General features: G+C 48.9%; 8 non-coding genes across 8 annotated transcripts; all 8 read right to left on the bottom strand.

Annotated features, from left to right (window-relative positions):
- Positions 1-412: 412 nt before the first annotated feature.
- On the bottom strand, positions 413-485 carry TRNAR-UCG (transfer RNA arginine (anticodon UCG)). Its single transcript has one exon. It is a non-coding gene; the product is annotated as a tRNA-Arg (tRNA).
- Positions 486-6,863: 6,378 nt separating this feature from the next.
- TRNAR-UCG (transfer RNA arginine (anticodon UCG)) lies at positions 6,864-6,936 on the bottom strand. The gene has a single exon. It is a non-coding gene; the product is annotated as a tRNA-Arg (tRNA).
- A 227-nt stretch (positions 6,937-7,163) lies between these two features.
- Positions 7,164-7,236, bottom strand: TRNAR-UCG (transfer RNA arginine (anticodon UCG)). The gene has a single exon. It is a non-coding gene; the product is annotated as a tRNA-Arg (tRNA).
- Positions 7,237-11,772: 4,536 nt separating this feature from the next.
- On the bottom strand, positions 11,773-11,845 carry TRNAR-UCG (transfer RNA arginine (anticodon UCG)). The gene has a single exon. It is a non-coding gene; the product is annotated as a tRNA-Arg (tRNA).
- Positions 11,846-12,072: 227 nt separating this feature from the next.
- On the bottom strand, positions 12,073-12,145 carry TRNAR-UCG (transfer RNA arginine (anticodon UCG)). Its single transcript has one exon. It is a non-coding gene; the product is annotated as a tRNA-Arg (tRNA).
- Positions 12,146-18,524: 6,379 nt separating this feature from the next.
- TRNAR-UCG (transfer RNA arginine (anticodon UCG)) lies at positions 18,525-18,597 on the bottom strand. The gene has a single exon. It is a non-coding gene; the product is annotated as a tRNA-Arg (tRNA).
- A 227-nt stretch (positions 18,598-18,824) lies between these two features.
- On the bottom strand, positions 18,825-18,897 carry TRNAR-UCG (transfer RNA arginine (anticodon UCG)). The gene has a single exon. It is a non-coding gene; the product is annotated as a tRNA-Arg (tRNA).
- A 4,550-nt stretch (positions 18,898-23,447) lies between these two features.
- TRNAR-UCG (transfer RNA arginine (anticodon UCG)) lies at positions 23,448-23,520 on the bottom strand. Its single transcript has one exon. It is a non-coding gene; the product is annotated as a tRNA-Arg (tRNA).
- Between the last annotated feature and the right edge of the window lie 205 nt (positions 23,521-23,725).

The following is a 23,725-nucleotide window of genomic DNA, read 5'->3' on the forward strand; positions in this document are numbered from 1 at the left end:
CCGTGCAGAAAAAGTGTGTTTGAAACCACATGTCCGGTAGGCAGCTGTGGCAAGATCACCTGATAATCCGTATCTTCGTTTCCCTCGATCCTGTTTCCGCGGCCAGCAAGGGCCGCAGTCGCCGCTCCGCCGGAGTTCATGATCCTGCGTCCGTCACGCTCGGTGGCCGGAAGTAGAATGCGGACGGATTCTTTCTCCACTCACTTCCCAGAGCATAAAGGCCGCGCTATTGTGTGCACTCCATTGGAAAGGAAAACAGGGCCAGAAACGTGTGTCCTGTTCATTCCACGCGGCCCGCTTCACAGCTCTTCTCAACCACAGCGATGCCTGCATGCACTGTAGGGGAGAGTGTGTACCCACCATTGTCATAAGCGCTTTGTCAGTGAGCGATGTCTAAAAATAAAAAGGAACACGTCCGCGACAGGACTCGAACCTGCAATCTTCTGATCCGAAGTCAGACGCCTTATCCATTAGGCCACGCGGACGGATTCTTCCTCCACTCACTTCCCAACGCATAAAAGCCGCGCTGTTGTGTACACTCCCCTGGAAAGGAAAACTGGGCCAGAAAGGTGTGTCCCGTTCATTCCACGCGGCCCGTTTCACAGCTCTTCTCAACCTTAGCGATGCCTGCACGCACTGTAGGGGAGAGTGTGTACCCACCATTGTCATAAGCGCTTAAAATGGAGAGATTGGTGCCTTTCCATTTTCCAGCTCTGTCACGTGCTTCTTTCGTTTGCTGTTTCCAATACTCCTCGCTTTCGCGATAAGCATCGAGCGGAACGCCCAAATGCTTGCCCGGTGTCGTCGTCCACGGTACGTTGGCAAAATGGTCCGGGTGGGATGGCCACCATCCATGCCATAGTCCGAGGCATTTGGACCAATTAACAGAGGCTATGTACAGGGCCTTGTACAGTGCAGGTCCTGGAGCTGATGTTTTAAAAAGGGTAAAGAAAATGCAGGTGCCACCAGGAGTAAAGACCTTCTTTTTTAAATTACACACCGGGACACTCCCAGTTAAAAAGTTTTTGGAGGGAAAGGATTTCTTTTTAACGTGGGGATCGAACTGCTTAATTTGTAAACAGCCCGAAACAATAGACCACGTTTTTTTGCATTGCTGGGAAGGGGTTTATTTTTGGGATGTGTTACAAAGGACAATAAAGAAAGAGCTACCACTTGACGCGCAGGGAATTCGTTATTTAAGCACAGACAATGAGGATGGGGTACCATTTGATCTCATAATGCTCTTGGGCCTCCACAGTATATGGCGCTCCAGAATGGCAGGCTATTATTGTGACAAAGACGCACGACCTGCCCGAATTTATTTTCGGGAAAGAATGGACTGCTTTCTGGCCATCCAGAAAGCAGCTGCGGAGCCTCCCGAGTGGCTCTCGAGGCTAGAGCCGCTCTGTATGCTTCGTGAATTTTAGAATGACGAAGCCAGACTCGTGCTGGCTGACCACGACAGTGTCTTATGTACATAGTGTTTTGTGTGTTTTTTGTTGAATGTTTTTTTGCTTAAATGTTATGAGCCAAAGCCAGGCAATAAAGGAAAAAAAAGGTGTGTCCCGTTCATTCCACGCGGCCTATTTCACAGCTCTTCTCAACCTTAGCGATGGCTGCATGTACTGTAGGGGGAGAGTGTGTACCCACCATTGTCATAAGCGCTTTGTCAGTGAGCGATGTCTAAAAATAAAAAGGAACACGTCCGCGACAGGACTCGAACCTGCAATCTTCTGATCCGAAGTCAGACGCCTTATCCATTTTTTTTCCTTTATTGCCTGGCTTTGACCCATAACATTTACGCAAAAAACACTCAACAAAAAACACACAAAACGCTATGTACATACGACACTGTCGTGGTCAGCCATCATGAGTCTGGCTTCGTCATACTAAAATTCACGAAGCATACAGAGCGGCTCTAGCCTCGAGAGCCACTCGGGAGGCTCCGCAGCTGCTTTATGGATGGCCAGAAAGCAGTCCATTCTTTCCCGAAATTAAATTCGGGCAGGTCGTGCGTCTTTGTCACAATAATAGCCTGCCATTCTGGAGCGCCATATACTGTGGAGGCCCAAGAGCATTATGAGATCAAATGGTACCCCATCCTCATTGTCTGTGCTTAAATAACGAATTCCCTGCGCGTCAAGTGGTAGCGCTTTCTTTATTGTCCTTTGTAACACATCCCAAAAATAAACCCCTTCCCAGCAATGCAAAAAACATGGTGTATTGTTTCGGGCTATTTACAAATTAAGCAGTTGGATCCCCACGGTAAAAAGAAATCCTTTCCTTCCCAAAACTTTTTAACTGGGAGTGTCCCGGTGTGTAATTTAAAAAAGAAGGTCTTTACTCCTGGTGGCACCTGCATTTTCTTTACCCTTTTTAAAACATCAGCTCCAGGACCTCCACTGTACAAGGCCCTGTACATAGGCTCTGGGAAAACAATATCACAAAGATCATGGTACAACTTCTTTCTTTTAGTTTTATACAAATAATCGCTAGAAAAACGCGCTGAAAGAAACCTAACACTTGCTACAATCTCTTTGTAGTAACCAAAAATTCCACCCGAGACCTCTTCTGTGGTAACAACAAACTCGGGCAGCAATCGCCGCAGCCTCACCTGGCACACGGTGCGCAAGAACGGGTCTGACACGTCGCGAAAAAACATAAAACGGTTCACCAGCTGCCTTAAATAGAGGTGCCCTAGCCCCAACCCCCCGTTTTTTACCCGCCGGAACAGGTTCGTTCGGCTGCAACGTTCCCATTCGGAAGCCCATATAAAGACGGCAAAAATCCGGTGTAACTTCTGAATGTGCACCCGAGAGCAATGCAAAACCTGCATCACATACCACAGCTTGCTAATAAAAAACAGGTTGCAGACTGTAGCTCTGACGAAAATGGAGAGATTGGTGCCTTTCCATTTTCCAGCTCTGTCACGTGCTTCTTTCGTTTGCTGTTTCCAATACTCCTCGCTTTCGCGATAAGCATCGAGCGGAACGCCCAAATACTTGCCCGGTGTCGTCGTCCACGGTACGTTGGCAAAATGGTCCGGGTGGGATGGCCACCATCCATGCCAGAGTCCGAGGCATTTGGACCAATTAACCCCGCTACCGGTGACTTCGCTGAACTCGCGTACACACCCGACAGCTTCGCTTATGCTCTCCTGGTCAACCGTGAATACAGCAACGTCGTCAGCATACGCCAGCAGCTTAACTTCAGCAGCTTGCAACCTAAAGCCATTAATACTATTGTCTTCTAATATTTTCCTACACAGTGTTTCGATGTAAATACAAAATAAGAGAGGGCTGAGGGGGCAGCCCTGACGCACCGAACGCTGCACGCTAATGGGGGCCCCCAGGCACTTGTTAACAATCAATCTTGTCGTGCAGTTTCGATACGCCAGGGCTACACCCTCGCGGATAACTGAACCGACATTCACATGGTCTAAAACGGAAAACAAGATTTCATGAGAAACACAATCAAAAGCTTTTTCGAGATCAATCTGAAGCATTGCCACCCGCCCATTAATTGCATCGCAGGTTTCAAGTACACTGCGTGCTTTGTGAATGTTGGAAAAAATCGATCGCCCTTTTATTCCACATGTCTGGTGGGGTCCAACAATTTCCTTTATCACTGTCTGTAGTCTTCGCGCCAATACCTTCATAAAAATTTTGTAGTCCACATTAGTGAGTGCTATCGGTCGATATGCGGTAACAGATTTTAATTTCTCTATATCATCAGTTTTCGGTATGAGTACCGTATGGGGGGTCCCAAAAGACGGAGGCAAAAAGTTTATTCCATAGGCTTCGTTAAACATTGTACATAGCACCGGGGCAATTTCATGCTTATATTCTTTATAAAATGCCGCACTGAATCCATCTGGTCCTGGTGATTTTCCGAGGTTTAATTCATCTATCGCATGCCGTACTTCGTTTTCAGTTATTTCTAGTTCCATTTTCTTTTTCCTTTCTTCGTCCAGCCGTGGCAATGCACCAAGAAACTGATGCTTAAATGCAACTGCGTCTGCCGGATGCCACGAAAAAAGCCTCTGGTAGAATTGTGTAAAGGCTGCTTCGATGTGGTCATTGTCTGCCGATAAGATACCCCCCCCCCCCCCATTCTATTTTATCGATGTGATTACTTTCAGCGTGGGCTTTTTCTAAACCGAGAGCACGTTTTGATGGCGCTTCGCCAGCAGCTGTGTCTTCCGCCCTCGCCCTCACCAGTGCTCCGCGATAACGCCGTTCTTCCATGAGTTCTATCTTTTGCTTGGTTTTCCTGACATCTTCAATCCATTTCCCAGGCGCCTTGCATTCCTGCTTCAGCAACGTTTGCAGTAGTGCCTTTAACTCAGCTTCGTCTTGTTTTTCCTTATACCGGATACAAGTGGCCCTTTCTATTGCTTTGATTTTTAAAGATTCTTTGCTTAACTCCCACTGTTGCCATATCTTCAGGGTCTTGCACGGGTTTATTTTTCCTATTTCATCCTTTACTGCTCGATAGTAGACATCGTCGCGAAGAAGCGTGTTGTTTAGCTTCCACATTTCCCATGAAAATGCCTTGCTTCGCTTGACACTTCCGAGGCAGCACTCAACTAAACAGTGGTCTGAGAAGGACACTCCCACAACTTCGTACTGGCTCCATACAGGGGCAAGGTCAACTGATGTATAAATGCGGTCCAGCCGTGCATGGCTTGAGCCCTGAAAATGGGTGAACTTCACTGCCCGCGCAACCTCAAGACATTCAGCCACATCTTAGAGGTTTCCGTTATCAATAATTCTGATCAACACTTCAGTGCTCCTGTCTCGAAACCCCCGGATGCTTGACTTATCGCGAGCATTTAGGACACAATTGAAGTCACCTAAGACGATGAGCTGCCTCTCCGTGCAAACGCGTTCTAGGAGGCTTTGGAAAAAAGCAACTCTTTCCTCTACCCCGTTCGGTGCATACACAACAACAATGCGCCACTCAATGCTATTCAGGGAAAAGTCAAGGACAATACACCGGCCAGACACACACGAAAAATATGCTTGCACCTCTAGCCCCTGGATCTTCTTTACAAAGAGCACGCAACCAGCAGATGTCTCCACTGCATGACTGACGACAGCAAAAAATCTTGTCGTGAAACGCAGCACCATACTGTCGGTTCCTTCGTTGCCGTCCACTTTCGTCTCTTGCACGGCCAATACATCTATCTCGCGCTCCGTAATAAGTCGATACACCTGACCTTGTTTTTTCCTAGTCGCCAGGCCTTGTACATTCAGCGTAGCGACTTTAAAGGCAGAGGCGGGAGCCATTTTAACTTAAAAGGAAAGGACCCAACAGCATGGCGCTTACCTCCCACGTCTAGCGCGCGGCTAGACGCCACTGTTGCCGCCGGTATCATCCGGCGGAAGAACATCGGCCTGCTCGAGGAGTACCTTGCCGCCGGCCCGCTTGTCATCCGAAAGGTTCGGGCGCGGCCGTAACTTCGGACGCCGGGATTGAGCCGTCTTTGCAGGGGGTTCCTCGACGCCGGGCGCTACCACCTTGTCCCCTTCGGGGCTGGTCTGGTCGTGGGGACGCTTCGCCGGTGTGGTGACGGGGGGCGTGACGCTAGTTGCACGGGCGCCGCTCTTCTCGTGGATGTCCTCGCTCGGCTCTTTTGCCTCGACGTCCTCAGGCTCTGTTGGGCAGGCCCCGTTCCCTGACGTCTCGTTAGCAAAGCGGGGGCAGTCTACCGTCGGCGGTTGGCTCGCTGGTTCGTCGGCCGCCTTGGTGCTATCCTCGGAGCTCACACACGTGGCAAGCGTCGAAGGCGGCTTGCCCGCCTCGTCCGTGCCAGTCGCTGCTTCCTCCGCCTCGGCGACGTCCATGAGTTCCACGGTGTCGTTCGCCTTTCCGAGACCGGTAGCCGACGCGTAGGTACGGACGCAGTCCGCGTCCGTGTGTCCATAGCGCCTGCACTGGGAACACCTGGGAACCTTGCAATCTCGGCGAACGTGGCCCGTGCCGTGACAACGCAAGCACTGCATCGGTCGCCCGGACACAACCACGAGGGCCAGCTCACCGGCTACTCGCAACTGGTGTGGCAAATCATCCACCTTCATTCCAGGCTTCAACTTGAGTAGCACGGTCCTGGTGGTTGAGCCTTTCTCCTTCATCCCTTGGACGCGCCAACGCTGCCGCGTCACCTCCGTCACGTTTCCGAACGCCGCGAAAGCAGTCCTGATGTCTTCGTCAGCCACACCGTGCAGCATCCAATGCAGGCGCAGCTTAACCTGCTGATCCTCCGGGTCGAAAATGATGCACCGGCGTCCTTTCACTTGTAGCTCCTTCAATGCAGCAAGCTTTTTCGTGGCTTCAGCACTGCTGAGCGTCACCGCCCACACATGATTTATCTGATACGCCCCCAACGCCACGACGTCGGGAAGCGCACCAGCGTTGGCGAGGGCGTCCCGAAAATCTTCCACCCGGTAGGGCCTCGCTCGCACGACACCATTCAGAAACACCGTGTTAAACCGCGTGGAATGAACGGGACACACATTTCTGGCCCTGTTTTTCTTTCCAGGGGAGTGTACACAACAGCGCGGCTTTTATGCGTTGGGAAGTGAGTGGAGGAAGAATCCGTCCGCGTGGCCTAATGGATAAGGCCACGCGGACGGATTCTTCCTCCACTCACTTCCCAACGCATAAAAGCCGCGCTGTTGTGTACACTCCCCTGGAAAGGAAAACAGGGCCAGAAATGTGTGTCCCGTTCATTCCACGCGGCCCATTTCACAGCTCTTCTCAACCTTAGCGATGCCTGCATGTACTGTAGGGAAGAGTGTGTGCCCACCATTGTCATAAGCGCTTTGTCAGTGAGCGATGTCTAAAAATAAAAAGGAACACGTCCGCGACAGGACTCGAACCTGCAATCTTCTGATCCGAAGTCAGACGCCTTATCCATTAGGCCACGCGGACGGATTCTTCCTCCACTCACTTCCCAGCGCATAAAAGCCGCGCTGTTGTGTACACTCCACTGGAAAGGAAAACAGGGCCAGAAAGGTGTGTCCCGTTCATTCCACGCGGCCCGTTTCACAGCTCTTCTCAACCTTAGCGATGCCTGCACGCACTGTAGGGGAGAGTGTGTGCCCACCATTGTCATAAGCGCTTTGTCAGTGAGCGATGTCTAAAAATAAAAAGGAACACGTCCGCGACAGGATTCGAACCTGCAATCTTCTGATCCGAAGTCAGACGCCTTATCCATTAGGCCACGCGGACTTTTTTTTTTTATTGCCGACTTTGACATTCAAAACACACAAGATCAACGATTAAAACGTGTCGGCAGACCTTTGCCTGACACGGCATGTTAAAATTTTTTCAGTCTTGCCAAATCATCAAGCACATCGATCCATTTTGGCTGTTCAGGGAGGGCCTTATACGCCTCCATAAATCGCACAACATTTTGAATGAAATGTTCCCGTACAGGTTTCACTTGTTCATCTGCATGGTTAAACTCCATTCTGGTTTTCCACAAGCTGTGTAGTCCCAGGAGCATTACTGCATCAAATGGAAAATCATCTGTTTTGTGAAAAGGTAGAAATCTTATGCCATATGCATCTAATGGTAGGTCTTTCTTTAAAGTTCTCTGAAGGACATCCCAGAAAAAAATGGGATCCCAACAGTCCAAAAACACATGTTCAATGGTTTCCGGTTTGTGGCACAGGAAACAGCTTGTTGACCAAGGGACGAAAAGACCTTTATCGTGCATCCACGTTTTCACCGATAAGGTATTAGTGTGGAGTTTAAAGAAAAAGGATTTGATCGCTGGCAATATTGGCATCTTCTTAACTCTTTTAAGCACATCAGCTCCTGGGCCTGCAATGTGTGGCAAACGATATATCGGCGGAGGAAGCATTGTGTCCACTAAGTCCACGTACAATTTTTTTTTCTTGACATTACACAAATACTCCATGGAAAACCGAACATGCAGCATTCTGTACGCGAGCACAACTTCTTTAAGGTACCCTCTTATCGCACCATTTACATGTACCGAACTTACAAGAAGGTCAGGAAGAAGTCGCCAAAGCCGTACTTGCATTACGGTCCGGAGGAAGACATCATTTTCATCCCGTAGGTAAATGAAACGCGAGACAACTTGTCTCAAAAATAAATGCGCCAGGCCAAGCCCACCTTTCTTCACAGAAAGAATCAAGTTTGTTCGACTCGTCGTTTCCCAGGTCGAAGCCCAAATAAAAACCGCAAATACACGATGAAGTTTTTGAATGCTTGCCCGGGAAGCACTGAGCACATTCATCACATACCACACTTTAGCAGTAAGGAACAGGTTGCAGATAATGGCACGCGAAAACATCGATAACTGTCTCCCTTGCCATGCATCACTTCTTTCCTTGGCCCTCGATGCTTGGTCAAGCCAGTACGGATCTGGGTCCCGGTAACTGTCAAGGGGTACTCCTAAATACAACGCTGGAGTGGTGGACCAGCGCGTCCGAGAATAGTGTTCAGGCGTGACGTCCCAGCCAGCGTGCCAGAACCCGATGCTTTTTTCCCAGTTGATCTGGGCTCCAGTGCAGCTACAAAATTTGTGCACGACGTTCGTTACCTCAGAAATATTTTCTGTATTTGCACAAAATACAGCGATGTCATCAGCATAAGCCAAGATTTTTACGTGCGCTGATTGCAGCCTGAAACCCGTTATGCATTCATTATTCCGGATGGCCAAGCAAAGTGGCTCAAGGTACGCCGCGAACAGCAATGGCGACAGGGGACAACCCTGTCTTACAGAAGATCGCACTTGCAGGCTGCCAGTGAGTTCGCCGTTCACAACAATCTGAGTCGTACAGTTTGCGTATGCCATTCTACCGCCTTCTGTTATTATTCGGCCAACATTCGCATGCTCTAGTACGGCAAACAGGACGTCATGAGACACCCGGTCAAAGGCTTTTGCCAGATCTAGTTGTATCATCGCCACTCGGTCATCAAAAGAGTCACAGCATTCTAGTATGGACCGCGCCACGTGTATGTTCGTAGCGATACTTCGACCTTTTATGCCACACGTTTGGTGCGTGCCTACAATCGATGTTATAACACTCGGCAGTCTCTTCGCCAACACCTTCATGAAAATCTTTTAGTCGACGTTTTTGCGGCTTATCGGGCGATAAGACCCCACCATCAGGAGCTTTTCAGCATCATCGGTTTTAGGAATGACCACTATGTGCGAAGTTGTGAAGGACAGCGGAACACGTTTTTCTCATAACTTTCAACGACAATGACTTGCAGTATCTGGGCTATTGCAGTTTTGAAATCTTTGTAGAAAGCTGCTCCCAGGCCGTCGGGGCCAGGAGCTTTACCGGTTGGCAATGCATCTATCGCGTCCTCTATTTCTTGCAAGGAAATCGTCTGTTCGAGCCGTATTTTGATTTCTTCGTCAAGTTTCGGCATAAGTGGTAGAAATTCGAAATGGAAGCCCCTTTCCGCTCTCCGCGAATGACCCAGCATGTCTTTGAAGTGATCACAGATTGTTTCTTTGATTACGCCACTGTCTGCCGAAACCCCTGCCCCAGTGTTTATTTGTCGTATTTGCTTTCGGCACGAGTATCGTTTTTTATCGGATATCGCTCGTTTTGTTGGTGTTTCCCCTGCCCATAGCTGCTCAGTTCGCGCCCGAATAACTGCCGCAGTATACTTATCGGCGTCCATTTTATCCAGCTGGGCTTTGACATCCCTGATTTCATTAAAACATGTGCCTGGTTGGTCGCTTTCTATACACGTGAGGTATTCAAGCTGTTCACGAAGCTCTGCTTCCTTTTGTTTCTCCGCATATTTCAACTGCGTACCTTTTTCAATCGCTCTTATTTTTATCCTTTGCTTAAACTCCTCCCACTCTGCAGCGAAGTTCGACGGTTGCGCTCTAATTAGCTTCTCTAGTTCTTGCTTTACTTCCTTAGCGAACCCTTCGTCCTCCAACAACTTATTATTTAATTTCCATAAATGCCAATTAAACCGCTTTTTGCTTTGCTGCCTGCCAAAGGCTGTAATCACAAGGGCGTGGTCACTGAAAGCCACAGGTCTGACATCGTACAATGTGCATAGTGAAAAAAGTTCTGCCGACACATACACTCTGTCCAATTGGGCATGGCTATTGCCCTGAAAATGGGTATACCGTGTACAAGGGCCATTGGTGAAAACACTTCCAATATCTTCTAAATTATGGCCATGGACCAATTCGTTCAAGACATCAGCACTCCTATCTCTCAGAAACGAACTTCTTGCACGATCGGTAGCCTGACAGACGCAGTTGAAATCGCCCAGTAGGATTAGTACTTTGTCACAGTTTAGTTATGTCTCAAAGCGGACAAAGAACACTCTTCGCTCGGACTCCGCATTTGGTGCATATTCACAAATAACTCGGAACTCAACGACAGAGTGCAAAAAATCAACGACAAGAAGACGGCCGCTATCACACGAGAAAAGTGACTGCACCGTAATACCGAAATTATTGCGAAGAAAAAGTACGCAGCCGCCAGAGGCACCTACAGAATGACACACACATACTTCAAAGTGCGTACGGAAAACGGACACCATACGTTCTGTAGCTTCTTGGCTTTCAATTTTTGTTTCTTGTATTGCAACTACGTGCAGATCGTTGCCTAGAAGAAGGCGACCGAGCTGGCATTGTCGCCTTCTTGCTGCAAGGCCTCGCACGTTTAAAGTGGCTACAGGCAGCGCTTCAGTTAAAATGAGAGCCATATCGAGAAAAAAAACGCCTTATTTTATGGTGTCTGCCTAGGCCACGCAGACGGATTCTTCCTCCACTCACTTCGCAGCGCATAAAAGCCGCGCTGTTGTGTACACTCCACTGGAAAGGAAAACAGGGCCAGAAAGGTGTGTCCCGTTCATTCCACGCGGCCCATTTCACAGCTCTTCTCAACTTTAGCAATGCCTGCACGCACTGTAGGGGAGAGTGTGTACCCACCATTGTCATAAGCGCTTTGTCAGTGAGTTCCCGGGTTCAAACCCGACCGCGGCGGCTGCGTTTTTATGGAGGAAAAACGCTAAGGCGCCCGTGCGCTGTGCGATGTCAGTGCACGTTAAAGATCCCCAGGTGGTCGAAATTATTCCGGAGCCCTCCACTACGGCACCTCCTTCTTCCTCTCTTCTTTCACTCCCTTCCTTATCCCTTCCCTTACGGCGCGGTTCAGGTGTCCAACGATATATGAGACAGATACTGCGCCATTTCCTTTCCCCCAAAACCAATTATTATTATTATTATTATTGTCAGTGAGCGATGTCTAAAAATAAAAAGGAACACGTCCGCGACAGGACTCGAACCTGCAATCTTTTGTTTTTTTCTTTATTGCCTGGCTTTGACCCATAACATTTACACAAAAAACACTCAACAAAAAACACACAATACGCTAGGTACATACGACACTGTCGTGGTCAGCCATCATGAGTCTGGCTTCGTCATACTAAAATTCACGAAGCATACAGAGCGGCTCTAGCCTCGAGAGCCACCTGAAATCTTCTGATCCGGAGTCAGACGCCTTATCCATTACGCCACGCGGACGGATTCTTCCTCCGCTCACTTCCCAACGCATAAAAGCCGCGCTGTTGTGTACACTACACTGGAAAGGAAAACAGGGCCAGAAAGGTGTTTCCCGTTCATTCCACGCGGCCCATTTGACAGCTCTTCTCAACCTTAGCGATGCCTGCATGTACTGTAGGGGAGAGTGTGTACCCACCATTGTCATAAGCGCTTTGTCAGCGAGCGATGTCTAAAAATAAAAAGGAACACGTCCGCGACAGGACTCGAACCTGCAATCTTCTGATCCGAAGTCAGACGCCTTATCCATTAGGCCACGCGGACGGATTCTTCCTCCACTCACTTCCCAACGCATAAAAGCCGCGCTGTTGTGTACACTCCCCTGGAAAGGAAAACAGGGCCAGAAAAGTGTGTCCCGTTCATTCCACGCGGCCCATTTCACAGCTCTTCTCAACCTTAGCGACGCCTGCATGTACTGTAGGGGAGAGTGTGTACCCACCATTGTCATAAGCGCTTTGTCAGTGAGCGATGTCTAAAAATAAAAAGGAACACGTCCGCGACAGGACTCGAACCTGCAATCTTCTGATCCGAAGTCAGACGCCTTATCCATTAGGCCACGCGGACGGATTCTTCCTCCACTCACTTCCCAGCGCATAAAAGCCGCGCTGTTGTGTTAACTCCACTAGAAAGGAAAACAGGGCCAGAAAGGTGTGTCCTGTTCATTCCACGCGGCCCGTTTCACAGCTCTTCTCAACCTTATCGATGCCTGCACGCACTGTAGGGGAGAGTGTGTACCCACCATTGTCAAAAGCGCTTAAAATGGAGAGATTGGTGCCTTTCCATTTTCCAGCTCTGTCACGTGCTTCTTTCGTTTGCTGTTTCCAATACTCCTCGCTTTCGCGATAAGCATCGAGCGGAACGCCCAAATGCTTGCCCGATGTCGTCGTCCACGGTACGTTGGCAAAATGGTCCGGGTGGGATGGCCACCATCCATGCCAGGGTCCGAGGCATTTGGACCAATTAACAGAGCCTATGTACAGGGCCTTGTACAGTGGAGGTCCTGGAGCTGATGTTTTAAAAACGGTGAAGAAAATGCAGGTGCCACCAGGAGTAAAGACCTTCATTTTTAAATTACACACCGGGACACTCCCAGTTAAAAAGTTTTTGGAAGGAAAGGATTTCTTTTTACCGTGGGGATCGAACTGCTTAATTTGTAAACAGCCCGAAACAATAGACCATGTTTTTTTGCATTGCTGGGAAGGGGTTTATTTTTGGGATGTGTTACAAAGGACAATAAAGAAAGAGCTACCACTTGACGCGCAGGCAATTCGTTATTTAAGCACAGACAATGAGGATGGGGTACCATTTGATCTCATAATGCTCTTGGGCCTCCACAGTATATGGCGCTCCAGAATGGCAGGCTATTATTGTGACAAAGACGCACGACCTGCCCGAATTTATTTTCGGGAAAGAATGGACTGCTTTCTGGCCATCCAGAAAGCAGCTGCGGAGCCTCCCGAGTGGCTCTCGAGGCTAGAGCCGCTCTGTATGCTTCGTGAATTTTAGAATGACGAAGCCAGACTCGTGCTGGCTGACCACGACAGTGTCTTATGTACATAGTGTTTTGTGTGTTTTTTGTTGAATGTTTTTTTGCTTAACTGTTATGAGCCAATACCAGGCAATAAAGAAAAAAAAAAGGTGTGTCCCGTTCATTCCACGCGGCCCATTTCACAGCTCTTCTCATCCTTAGCGATGCCTGCATGTACTGTAGGGGGAGAGTGTGTACCCACCATTGTCATAAGCGCTTTGTCAGTGAGCGATGTCTAAAAATAAAAAGGAACACGTCCGCGACAGGACTCGAACCTGCAATCTTCTTATCCGAAGTCAGACGCCTTATCCATTTTTTTTTCCTTTATTGCCTGGCTTTGACCATAAACATTTACGCAAAAAACACTCAACAAAAAACACACAAAACGCTATGTACATACGACACTGTCGTGGTCAGCCATCATGAGTCTGGCTTCGTCATACTAAAATTCACGAAGCATACAGAGCGGCTCTAGCCTCGAGAGCCACTCGGGGGGCTCCGGAGCTGCTTTCTGGATGGCCAGAAAGCAGTCCATTCTTTCCCGAAAATAAATTCGGGCAGGTCGTGCGTCTTTGTCACAATAATAGCCTGCCATTCTGGAGCGCCATATACTGTGGAGGCCCAAGAGCATTATGAGATCAAATGGTACCCCATCCTCATTGTCTGTGCTTAAATAACGAATTCCCTGCGCGTCAAGTGGTAGCGCTTTCTTTATTGTCCTTTGTAACACATCCCAAAAATAAACCCCTTCCCAGCAATGCAAAAAACATGGTGTATTGTTTCGGGCTGTTTACAAATTAAGCAGTTGGATCCCCACGGTAAAAAGAAATCCTTTCCTTCCAAAAACTTTTTAACTGGGAGTGTCCCGGTGTGTAATTTAAAAAAGAAGGTCTTTACTCCTGGTGGCACCTGCATTTTCTTTACCCTTTTTAAAACATCAGCTCCAGGACCTCCACTGTACAAGGCCCTGTACATAGGCTCTGGGAAAACAATATCACAAAGATCATGGTACAACTTCTTTCTTTTAGTTTTATACAAATAATCGCTAGAAAAACGCGCTGAAAGAAACCTAACACTTGCTACAATCTCTTTGTAGTAACCAAAAATTCCACCCGAGAGCTCTTCTGTGGTAACAACAAACTCGGGCAGCAATCGCCGCAGCCTCACCTGGCACACGGTGCGCAAGAACGGGTCTGACACGTCGCGAAAAAACATAAAACGGTTCACCAGCTGCCTTAAAAAGAGGTGCCCTAGCCCCAACCCCCCGTTTTTTACCCGCCGGAACAGGTTCGTTCGGCTGCAACGTTCCCATTCGGAAGCCCATATAAAGACGGCAAAAATCCGGTGTAACTTCTGAATGTGCACCCGAGAGCAATGCAAAACCTGCATCACATACCAGAGCTTGCTAATAAAAAACAGGTTGCAGACTGTAGCTCTGACGAAAATGGAGAGATTGGTGCCTTTCCATTTTCCAGCTCTGTCACATGCTTCTTTCGTTTGCTGTTTCCAATACTCCTCGCTTTCGCGATAAGCATCGAGCAGAACGCCCAAATACTTGCCTGGTGTCGTCGTCCACGGTACGTTGGCAAAATGGTCCGGGTGGGATGGCCACCATCCATGCCAGAGTCCGAGGCATTTGGACCAATTAACCCCGCTACCGGTGACTTCGCTGAACTCGCGTACACACCCGACAGCTTCGCTTATGCTCTCCTGATCAACCGTGAATACAGCAACGTCGTCAGCATACGCCAGCAGCTTAACTTCAGCAGCTTGCAACCTAAAGCCATTAATACTATTGTCTTCTAATATTTTCCTACACAGTGTTTCGATGTAAATACAAAATAAGAGAGGGCTGAGGGGGCAGCCCTGACGCACCGAACGCTGCACGCTAATGGGGGCCCCCAGGCACTTGTTAACAATCAATCTTGTCGTGCAGTTTCGATACGCCAGGGCTACACCCTCGCGGATAACTGAACCGACATTCACATGGTCTAAAACGGAAAACAAGATTTCATGAGAAACACAATCAAAAGCTTTTTCGAGATCAATCTGAAGCATTGCCACCCGCCCATTAATTGCATCGCAGGTTTCAAGTACACTGCGTGCTTTGTGAATGTTGGAAAAAATCGATCGCCCTTTTATTCCACATGTCTGGTGGGGTCCAACAATTTCCTTTATCACTGTCTGTAGTCTTCGCGCCAATACCTTCATAAAAATTTTGTAGTCCACATTAGTGAGTGCTATCGGTCGATATGCGGTAACAGATTTTAATTTCTCTATATCATCAGTTTTCGGTATGAGTACCGTATGGGAGGTCCCAAAAGACGGAGGCAAAAAGTTTATTCCATAGGCTTCGTTAAACATTGTACATAGCACCGGGGCAATTTCATGCTTATATTCTTTATAAAATGCCGCACTGAATCCATCTGGTCCTGGTGATTTTCCGAGGTTTAATTCATCTATCGCATGCCCTACTTCGTTTTCAGTTATTTCTAGTTCCATTTTCTTTTTCCTTTCTTCGTCCAGCCGTGGCATTGCACCAAGAAACTGATGCTTAAATGCAACTGCGTCTGCCGGATGCCACGAAAAAAGCCTCTGGTAGAATTGTGTAAAGGCTGCTTCGATGTGGTCATTGTCTGCCGATAAGATACCCCCCCCCCCCACCATTCTATTTTATCGATGTGATTACTTTCAGCGTGGGCTTTTTCTAAACCGAGAGCACGTTTTGATGGCGCTTCGCCAGCAGCTGTCTTCCGCCCTCGCCATCACCAGTGCTCCGCGATAACGCCGTTCTTCCATGAGTTATATCTTTTGCTTGGTTTTCCTGACATCTTCAATCCATTTCCCAGGCGCCTTGCATTCCTGCTTCAGAAGCGTTTGCAGTAGTGCCTTTAACTCAGCTTCGTCTTGTTTTTCCTTATACCGGATACAAGTGGCCCTTTCTATTGCTTTGATTTTTAAAGATTCTTTGCTTAACTCCCACTGTTGCCATATCTTCAGGGTCTTGCACGGGTTTATTTTTCCTATTTCATCCTTTACTGCTCGATAGTAGACATCGTCGCGAAGAAGCGTGTTGTTTAGCTTCCACATTTCCCATGAAAATGCCTTGCTTCGCTTGACACTTCCGAGGCAGCACTCAACTAAACAGTGGTCTGAGAAGGACACTCCCACAACTTCGTACTGGCTGCATACAGGGGCAAGGTCAACTGATGTATAAATGCGGTCCAGCCGTGCATGGCTTGAGCCCTGAAAATGGGTGAACTTCACTGCCCGCGCACCCTCAAGACATTCAGCCACATCTTCGAGGTTTCCGTTATCAATAATTCTGATCAACACTTCAGTGCTCCTGTCTCGAAACCCCCGGATGCTTGACTTATCGCGAGCATTTAGGACACAATTGAAGTCACCTAAGACGATGAGCTGCTTCTCCGTGCAAACGCGTTCTAGGAGGCTTTTGAAAAAAGCAACTCTTTCCTCTACCCCATTCGGTGCATACACAACAACAATGCGCCACTCAATGCTATTCAGGGAAAAGTCAAGGACAATACACCGGCCAGACACACACGAAAAATATGCTTGCACCTCTAGCCCCTGGATCTTCTTTACAAAGAGCACGCAACCAGCAGATGTCTCCACTGCATGACTGACCACAGCAAAAAATCTTGTCGTGAAACGCAGCACCATACTGTCGGTTCCTTCGTTGCCGTCCACTTTCGTCTCTTGCACGGCCAATACATCTATCTCGCGCTCCGTAATAAGTCGATACACCTGACCTTGTTTTTTCCTAGTCGCCAGGCCTTGTACATTCAGCGTAGCGACTTTAAAGGCAAAGGCGGGAGCCATTTTAACTTAAAAGGAAAGGACCCAACAGCATGGCGCTTACCTCCCACGTCTAGCGCGCGGCTAGACGCCACTGTTGCCGCCGGTATCATCCGGCGGAAGAACATCGGCCTGCTCGAGGAGTACCTTGCCGCCGGCCCGCTTGTCATCCGAAAGGTTCGGGCGCGGCCGTAACTTCGGACGCCGGGATTGAGCCGTCTTTGCAGGGGGTTCCTCGACGCCGGGCGCTACCTCCTTGTCCCCTTCGGGGCTGGTCTGGTCGTGGGGACGCTTCGCCGGTGTGGTGACGGGGGGCGTGACGCTAGTTGCACGGGCGCCGCTCTTCTCGTGGATGTCCTCGCTCGGCTCTTTTGCCTCGACGTCCTCAGGCTCTGTTGGGCAGGCCCCGTTCCCTGACGTCTCGTTAGCAAAGCGGGGGCAGTCTACCGTCGGCGGTTGGCTCACTGGTTCGTCGGCCGCCTTGGTGCTATCCTCGGAGCTCACACACGTGGCAAGCGTCGAAGGCGGCTTGCCCGCCTCGTCCGTGCCAGTCGCTGCTTCCTCCGCCTCGGCGACGTCCATGAGTTCCACGGTGTCGTTCGCCTTTCCGAGACCGGTAGCCGACGCGTAGGTACGGACGCAGTCCGCGTCCGTGTGTCCATAGCGCCTGCACTGGGAACACCTGGGAACCTTGCAATCTCGGCGAACGTGGCCCGTGCCGTGACAACGCAAGCACTGCATCGGTCGCCCGGGCACAACCACGAGGGCCAGCTCACCGGCTACTCGCGACTGGTGTGGCAAATCATCCACCTTCATTCCAGGCTTCAACTTGAGTAGCACGGTCCTGGTGGTTGAGCCTTTCTCCTTCATCCCTTGGACGCGCCAACGCTCCCGCGTCACCTCCGTCACGTTTCCGAACGCCGCGAAAGCAGTCCTGATGTCTTCGTCAGCCACACCGTGCAGCATCCAATGCAGGCGCAGCTTAACCTGCTGATCCTCCGGGTCGAAAATGATGCACCGGCGTCCTTTCACTTGTAGCTCCTTCAATGCAGCAAGCTTTTTCGTGGCTTCAGCACTGCTGAGCGTCACCGCCCACACATGATTTATCTGATACGCCCCCAACGCCACGACGTCGGGAAGCGCACCAGCGTTGGCGAGGGCGTCCCGAAAATCTTCCACCCGGTAGGGCCTCGCTCGCACGACACCATGCAGAAACACCGTGTTAAACCGCGTGAAATGAACGGGACACACATTTCTGGCCCTGTTTTCCTTTCCAGGGGAGTGTACACAACAGCGCGGCTTTTATGCGTTGGGAAGTGAGTGGAGGAAGAATCCGTCCGCGTGGCCTAATGGATAAGGCCACGCGGACGGATTCTTCCTCCACTCACTTCCCAACGCATAAAAGCCGCGCTGTTGTGTACACTCCCCTGGAAAGGAAAACAGGGCCAGAAATGTGTGTCCCGTTCATTCCACGCGGCCCATTTCACAGCTCTTCTCAACCTTAGCGATGCCTGCATGTACTGTAGGGGAGAGTGTGTGCCCACCATTGTCATAAGCGCTTTGTCAGTGAGCGATGTCTAAAAATAAAAAGGAACACGTCCGCGACAGGACTCGAACCTGCAATCTTCTGATCCGAAGTCAGACGCCTTATCCATTAGGCCACGCGGACGGATTCTTCCTCCACTCACTTCCCAGCGCATAAAAGCCGCGCTGTTGTGTACACTCCACTGGAAAGGAAAACAGGGCCAGAAAGGTGTGTCCCGTTCATTCCACGCGGCCCGTTTCACAGCTCTTCTCAACCTTAGCGATGCCTGCACGCACTGTAGGGGAGAGTGTGTGCCCACCATTGTCATAAGCGCTTTGTCAGTGAGCGATGTCTAAAAATAAAAAGGAACACGTCAGCGACAGGATTCGAACCTGCAATCTTCTGATCCGAAGTCAGACGCCTTATCCATTAGGCCACGCGGACTTTTTTTTTTATTGCCGACTTTGACATTCAAAACACACAAGATCAACGATTAAAACGTGTCGGCAGACCTTTGCCTGACACGGCATGTTAAAATTTTTTCAGTCTTGCCAAATCATCAAGCACATCGATCCATTTTGGCTGTTCAGGGAGGGCCTTATACGCCTCCATAAATCGCACAACATTTTGAATGAAATGTTCCCGTACAGGTTTCACTTGTTCATCTGCATGGTTAAACTCCATTCTGGTTTTCCACAAGCTGTGTAGTCCCAGGAGCATTACTGCATCAAATGGAAAATCATCTGTTTTGTGAAAAGGTAGAAATCTTATGCCATATGCATCTAATGGTAGGTCTTTCTTTAAAGTTCTCTGAAGGACATCCCAGAAAAAAATGGGATCCCAACAGTCCAAAAACACATGTTCAATGGTTTCCGGTTTGTGGCACAGGAAACAGCTTGTTGACCAAGGGACGAAAAGACCTTTATCGTGCATCCACGTTTTCACCGATAAGGTATTAGTGTGGAGTTTAAAGAAAAAGGATTTGATCGCTGGCAATATTGGCATCTTCTTAACTCTTTTAAGCACATCAGCTCCTGGGCCTGCAATGTGTGGCAACCGATATATCGGCGGAGGAAGCATTGTGTCCACTAAGTCCACGTACAATTTTTTTTTTCTTGACATTACACAAATACTCCATGGAAAACCGAACATGCAGCATTCTGTACGCGAGCACAACATCTTTAAGGTACCCTATTATCGCACCATTTACATGTACCGAACGTACAAGAAGGTCAGGAAGAAGTCGCCAAAGCCGTACTTGCATTACGGTCCGGAGGAAGACATCATTTTCATCCCGTAGGTACATGAAACGCGAGACAACTTGTCTCAAAAATAAATGCGCCAGGCCAAGCCCACCTTTCTTCACAGAAAGAAACAAGTTTGTTCGACTCGTCCTTTCCCAAGTCGAAGCCCAAATAAAAACCGCAAATACACGATGAAGTTTTTGAATGCTTGCCCGGGAAGCACTGAGCACATTCATCACATACCACACTTTAGCAGTAAGGAACAGGTTGCAGATAATGGCACGCGAAAACATCGATAACTGTCTCCCTTGCCATGCATCACTTCTTTCCTTGGCCCTCGATGCTTGGTCAAGCCAGTACGGATCTGGGTCCCGGTAACTGTCAAGGGGTACTCCTAAATACAACGCTGGAGTGGTGGACCAGCGCGTCCGAGAATAGTGTTCAGGCGTGACGTCCCAGCCAGCGTGCCAGAACCCGATGCTTTTTTCCCAGTTGATCTGGGCTCCAGTGCAGCTACAAAATTTGTGCACGACGTTCGTTACCTCAGAAATATTTTCTGTATTTGCACAAAATACAGCGATGTCATCAGCATAAGCCAAGATTTTTACGTGCGGTGATTGCAGCCTGAAACCCGTTATGCATTCATTATTCCGGATGGCCAAGCAAAGTGGCTCAAGGTACGCCGCGAACAGCAATGGCGACAGGGGACAACCCTGTCTTACAGAAGATCGCACTTGCAGGCTGCCAGTGAGTTCGCCGTTCACAACAATCTGAGTCGTACAGTTTGCGTATGCCATTCTACCACCTTCTGTTATTATTCGGCCAACATTCGCATGCTCTAGTACGGCAAACAGGACGTCATGAGACACCCGGTCAAAGGCTTTTGCCAGATCTAGTTGTATCATCGCCACTCGGTCATCAAAAGAGTCACAGCATTCTAGTATGGACCGTGCCACGTGTATGTTCGTAGCGATACTTCGACCTTTTATGCCACACGTTTGGTGCGTGCCTACAATCGATGTTATAACACTCTGCAGTCTCTTCGCCAACACCTTCATGAAAATCTTTTAGTCGACGTTTGTGAGGCTTATCGGGCGATAAGACCCCACCATCAGGAGCTTTTCAGCATCATCGGTTTTAGGAATGACCACTATGTGCGAAGTTGTGAAGGACAGCGGAACACGTTTTTTCTCATAACTTTCAACGACAATGACTTGCAGTATCTGGGCTATTGCAGTTTTGAAAGCTTTGTAGAAAGCTGCTCCCAGGCCGTCGGGGCCAGGAGCTTTACCGGTTGGCAATGCATCTATCGCGTCCTCTATTTCTTGCAAGGAAATCGTCTGTTCGAGCCGTATTTTGATTTCTTCGTCAAGTTTCGGCATAAGTGGCAGAAATTCGCAATGGAAGCCCCTTTCCGCTTTCCGCGAATGACCCAGCATATCTTTGAAGTGATCACAGATTGTTTCTTTGATTACGCCACTGTCTGCCGAAACCCCTGCCCCAGTGTTTATTTGTCGTATTTGCTTTCGGCACGAGTATCGTTTTTTATCGGATATCGCTCGTTTTGTTGGTGTTTCCCCTGCCCATAGCTGCTCAGTTCGCGCCCGAATAACTGCCGCAGTATACTTATCGGCGTCCATTTTATCCAGCTGGGCTTTGACATCCCTGATTTCATTAAAACATGTGCCTGGTTGGTCGCTTTCTATACACGTGAGGTATTCAAGCTGTTCACGAAGCTCTGCTTCCTTTTGTTTCTCCGCATATTTCAACTGCGTACCTTTTTCAATCGCTCTTATTTTTATCCTTTGCTTAACCTCCTCCCACTCTGCAGCGAAGTTCGACGGTTGCGCTCTAATTAGCTTCTCTAGTTCTTGCTTTACTTCCTTAGCGAACCCTTCGTCCTCCAACAACTTATTATCTAATTTCCATAAATGCCAATTAAACCGCTTTTTGCTTTGCTGCCTGCCAAAGGCTGTAATCACAAGGGCGTGGTCACTGAAAGCCACAGGTCTGACATCATACAATGTGCATAGTGAAAAACGTTCTGCCGACACATACACTCTGTCCAATTGGGCATGGCTATTGCCCTGAAAATGGGTATACCGTGTACAAGGGCCATTGGTGAAAACACTTCCAATATCTTCTAAATTATGGCCATGGACCAATTCGTTCAAGACATCAGCACTCCTATCTCTCAGAAACGAACTTCTTGCACGATCGGTAGCCTGACAGACGCAGTTGAAATCGCCCAGTAGGATTAGTACTTTGTCACAGTTTAGTTATGTCTCAAAGCGGACAAAGAACACTCTTCGCTCGGACTCCGCATTTGGTGCATATGCAAAAATAACTCGGAACTCAACGACAGAGTGGAAAAAATCAACGACAAGAAGACGGCCGCTATCACACGAGAAAAGTGACTGCACCGTAATACCGAAATTATTGCGAAGAAAAAGTACGCAGCCGCCAGAGGCACCTACAGAATGACACACACATTCAAAGTGCGTACGGAAAACGGACACCATACGTTCTGTAGCTTCTTGGCTTTCAATTTTTGTTTCTTGTATTGCAACTACGTGCAGATCGTTGCCTAGAAGAAGGCGACTGAGCTGGCATTGTCGCCTTCTTGCTGCAAGGCCTCGCACATTTAAAGTGGCTACAGGCAGCGCTTCAGTTAAAATGAGAGCCATATCGAGAAAAAAAAACGCCTTATTCTATGGTGTCTGCCTAGGCCACGCAGACGGATTCTTCCTCCACTCACTTCGCAGCGCATAAAAGCCGCACTGTTGTGTACACTCCACTGGAAAGGAAAACAGGGCCTGAAAGGTGTGTCCCGTTCATTCCACGCGGCCCGTTTCACAGCTCTTCTCAACCTTAGCGATGCCTGCACGCACTGTAGGGGAGAGTGTGTACCCACCATTGTCATAAGCGCTTTGTCAGTGAGTTCCCGGGTTCAAACCCGACCGCGGCGGCTGCGTTTTTATGGAGGAAAAACGCTAAGGCGCCCGTGTGCTGTGCGATGTCAGTGCACGTTAAAGATCCCCAGGTGGTCGAAATTATTCCGGAGCCCTCCACTACGGCACCTCCTTCTTCCTCTCTTCTTTCACTCCCTTCCTTATCCCTTCCCTTACGGCGCGGTTCAGGTGTCCAACGATATATGAGACAGATACTGCGCCATTTCCTTTCCCCCAAAACCAATTATTATTATTATTATTATTATTATTATTATTATTGTCAGTGAGCGATGTCTAAAAATAAAAAGGAACACGTCCGCGACAGGACTCGAACCTGCAATCTTTTGTTTTTTTCTTTATTGCCTGGCTTTGACCCATAACATTTACACAAAAAACACTCAACAAAAAACACACAATACGCTAGGTACATACGACACTGTCGTGGTCAGCCATCATGAGTCTGGCTTCGTCATACTAAAATTCACGAAGCATACAGAGCGGCTCTAGCCTCGAGAGCCACCTGAAATCTTCTGATCCGAAGTCAGACGCCTTATCCATTAGGCCACGCGGACGGATTCTTCCTCCACTCACTTCCCAACGCATAAAAGCCGCGCTGTTGTGTACACTCCACTGGAAAGGAAAACAGGGCCCGAAATGTGTGTCCCGTTCATTCCACGCGGCCCATTTCACAGCTCTTCTCAACCTTAGCGATGCCTGCATATACTGTAGGGGAGAGTGTGTACACACCAATGTCATAAGCGCTTTGTCAGTGAGCGATGTCTAAAAATAAAAAGGAACACGTCCGCGACAGGACTCGAACCTGCAATCTTCTGATCCGAAGTCAGACGCCTTATCCATTAGGCCACGCGGACGGATTCTTCCTCCGCTCACTTCCCAACGCATAAAAGCCGCGCTGTTGTGTACACTCCACTGGAAAGGAAAACAGGGCCAGAAAGGTGTGTCCCGTTCATTCCACGCGGCCCATTTCACAGCTCTTCTCAACCTTAGCGATGCCTGCATGTACTGTAGGGGAGAGTGTGTACCCACCATTGTCATAAGCGCTTTCTCAGTGAGCGA

This window comes from Amblyomma americanum, chromosome 7 (assembly GCF_052857255.1).
Source record: "Amblyomma americanum isolate KBUSLIRL-KWMA chromosome 7, ASM5285725v1, whole genome shotgun sequence".
Classification (NCBI taxonomy): domain Eukaryota; kingdom Metazoa; phylum Arthropoda; class Arachnida; order Ixodida; family Ixodidae; genus Amblyomma; species Amblyomma americanum.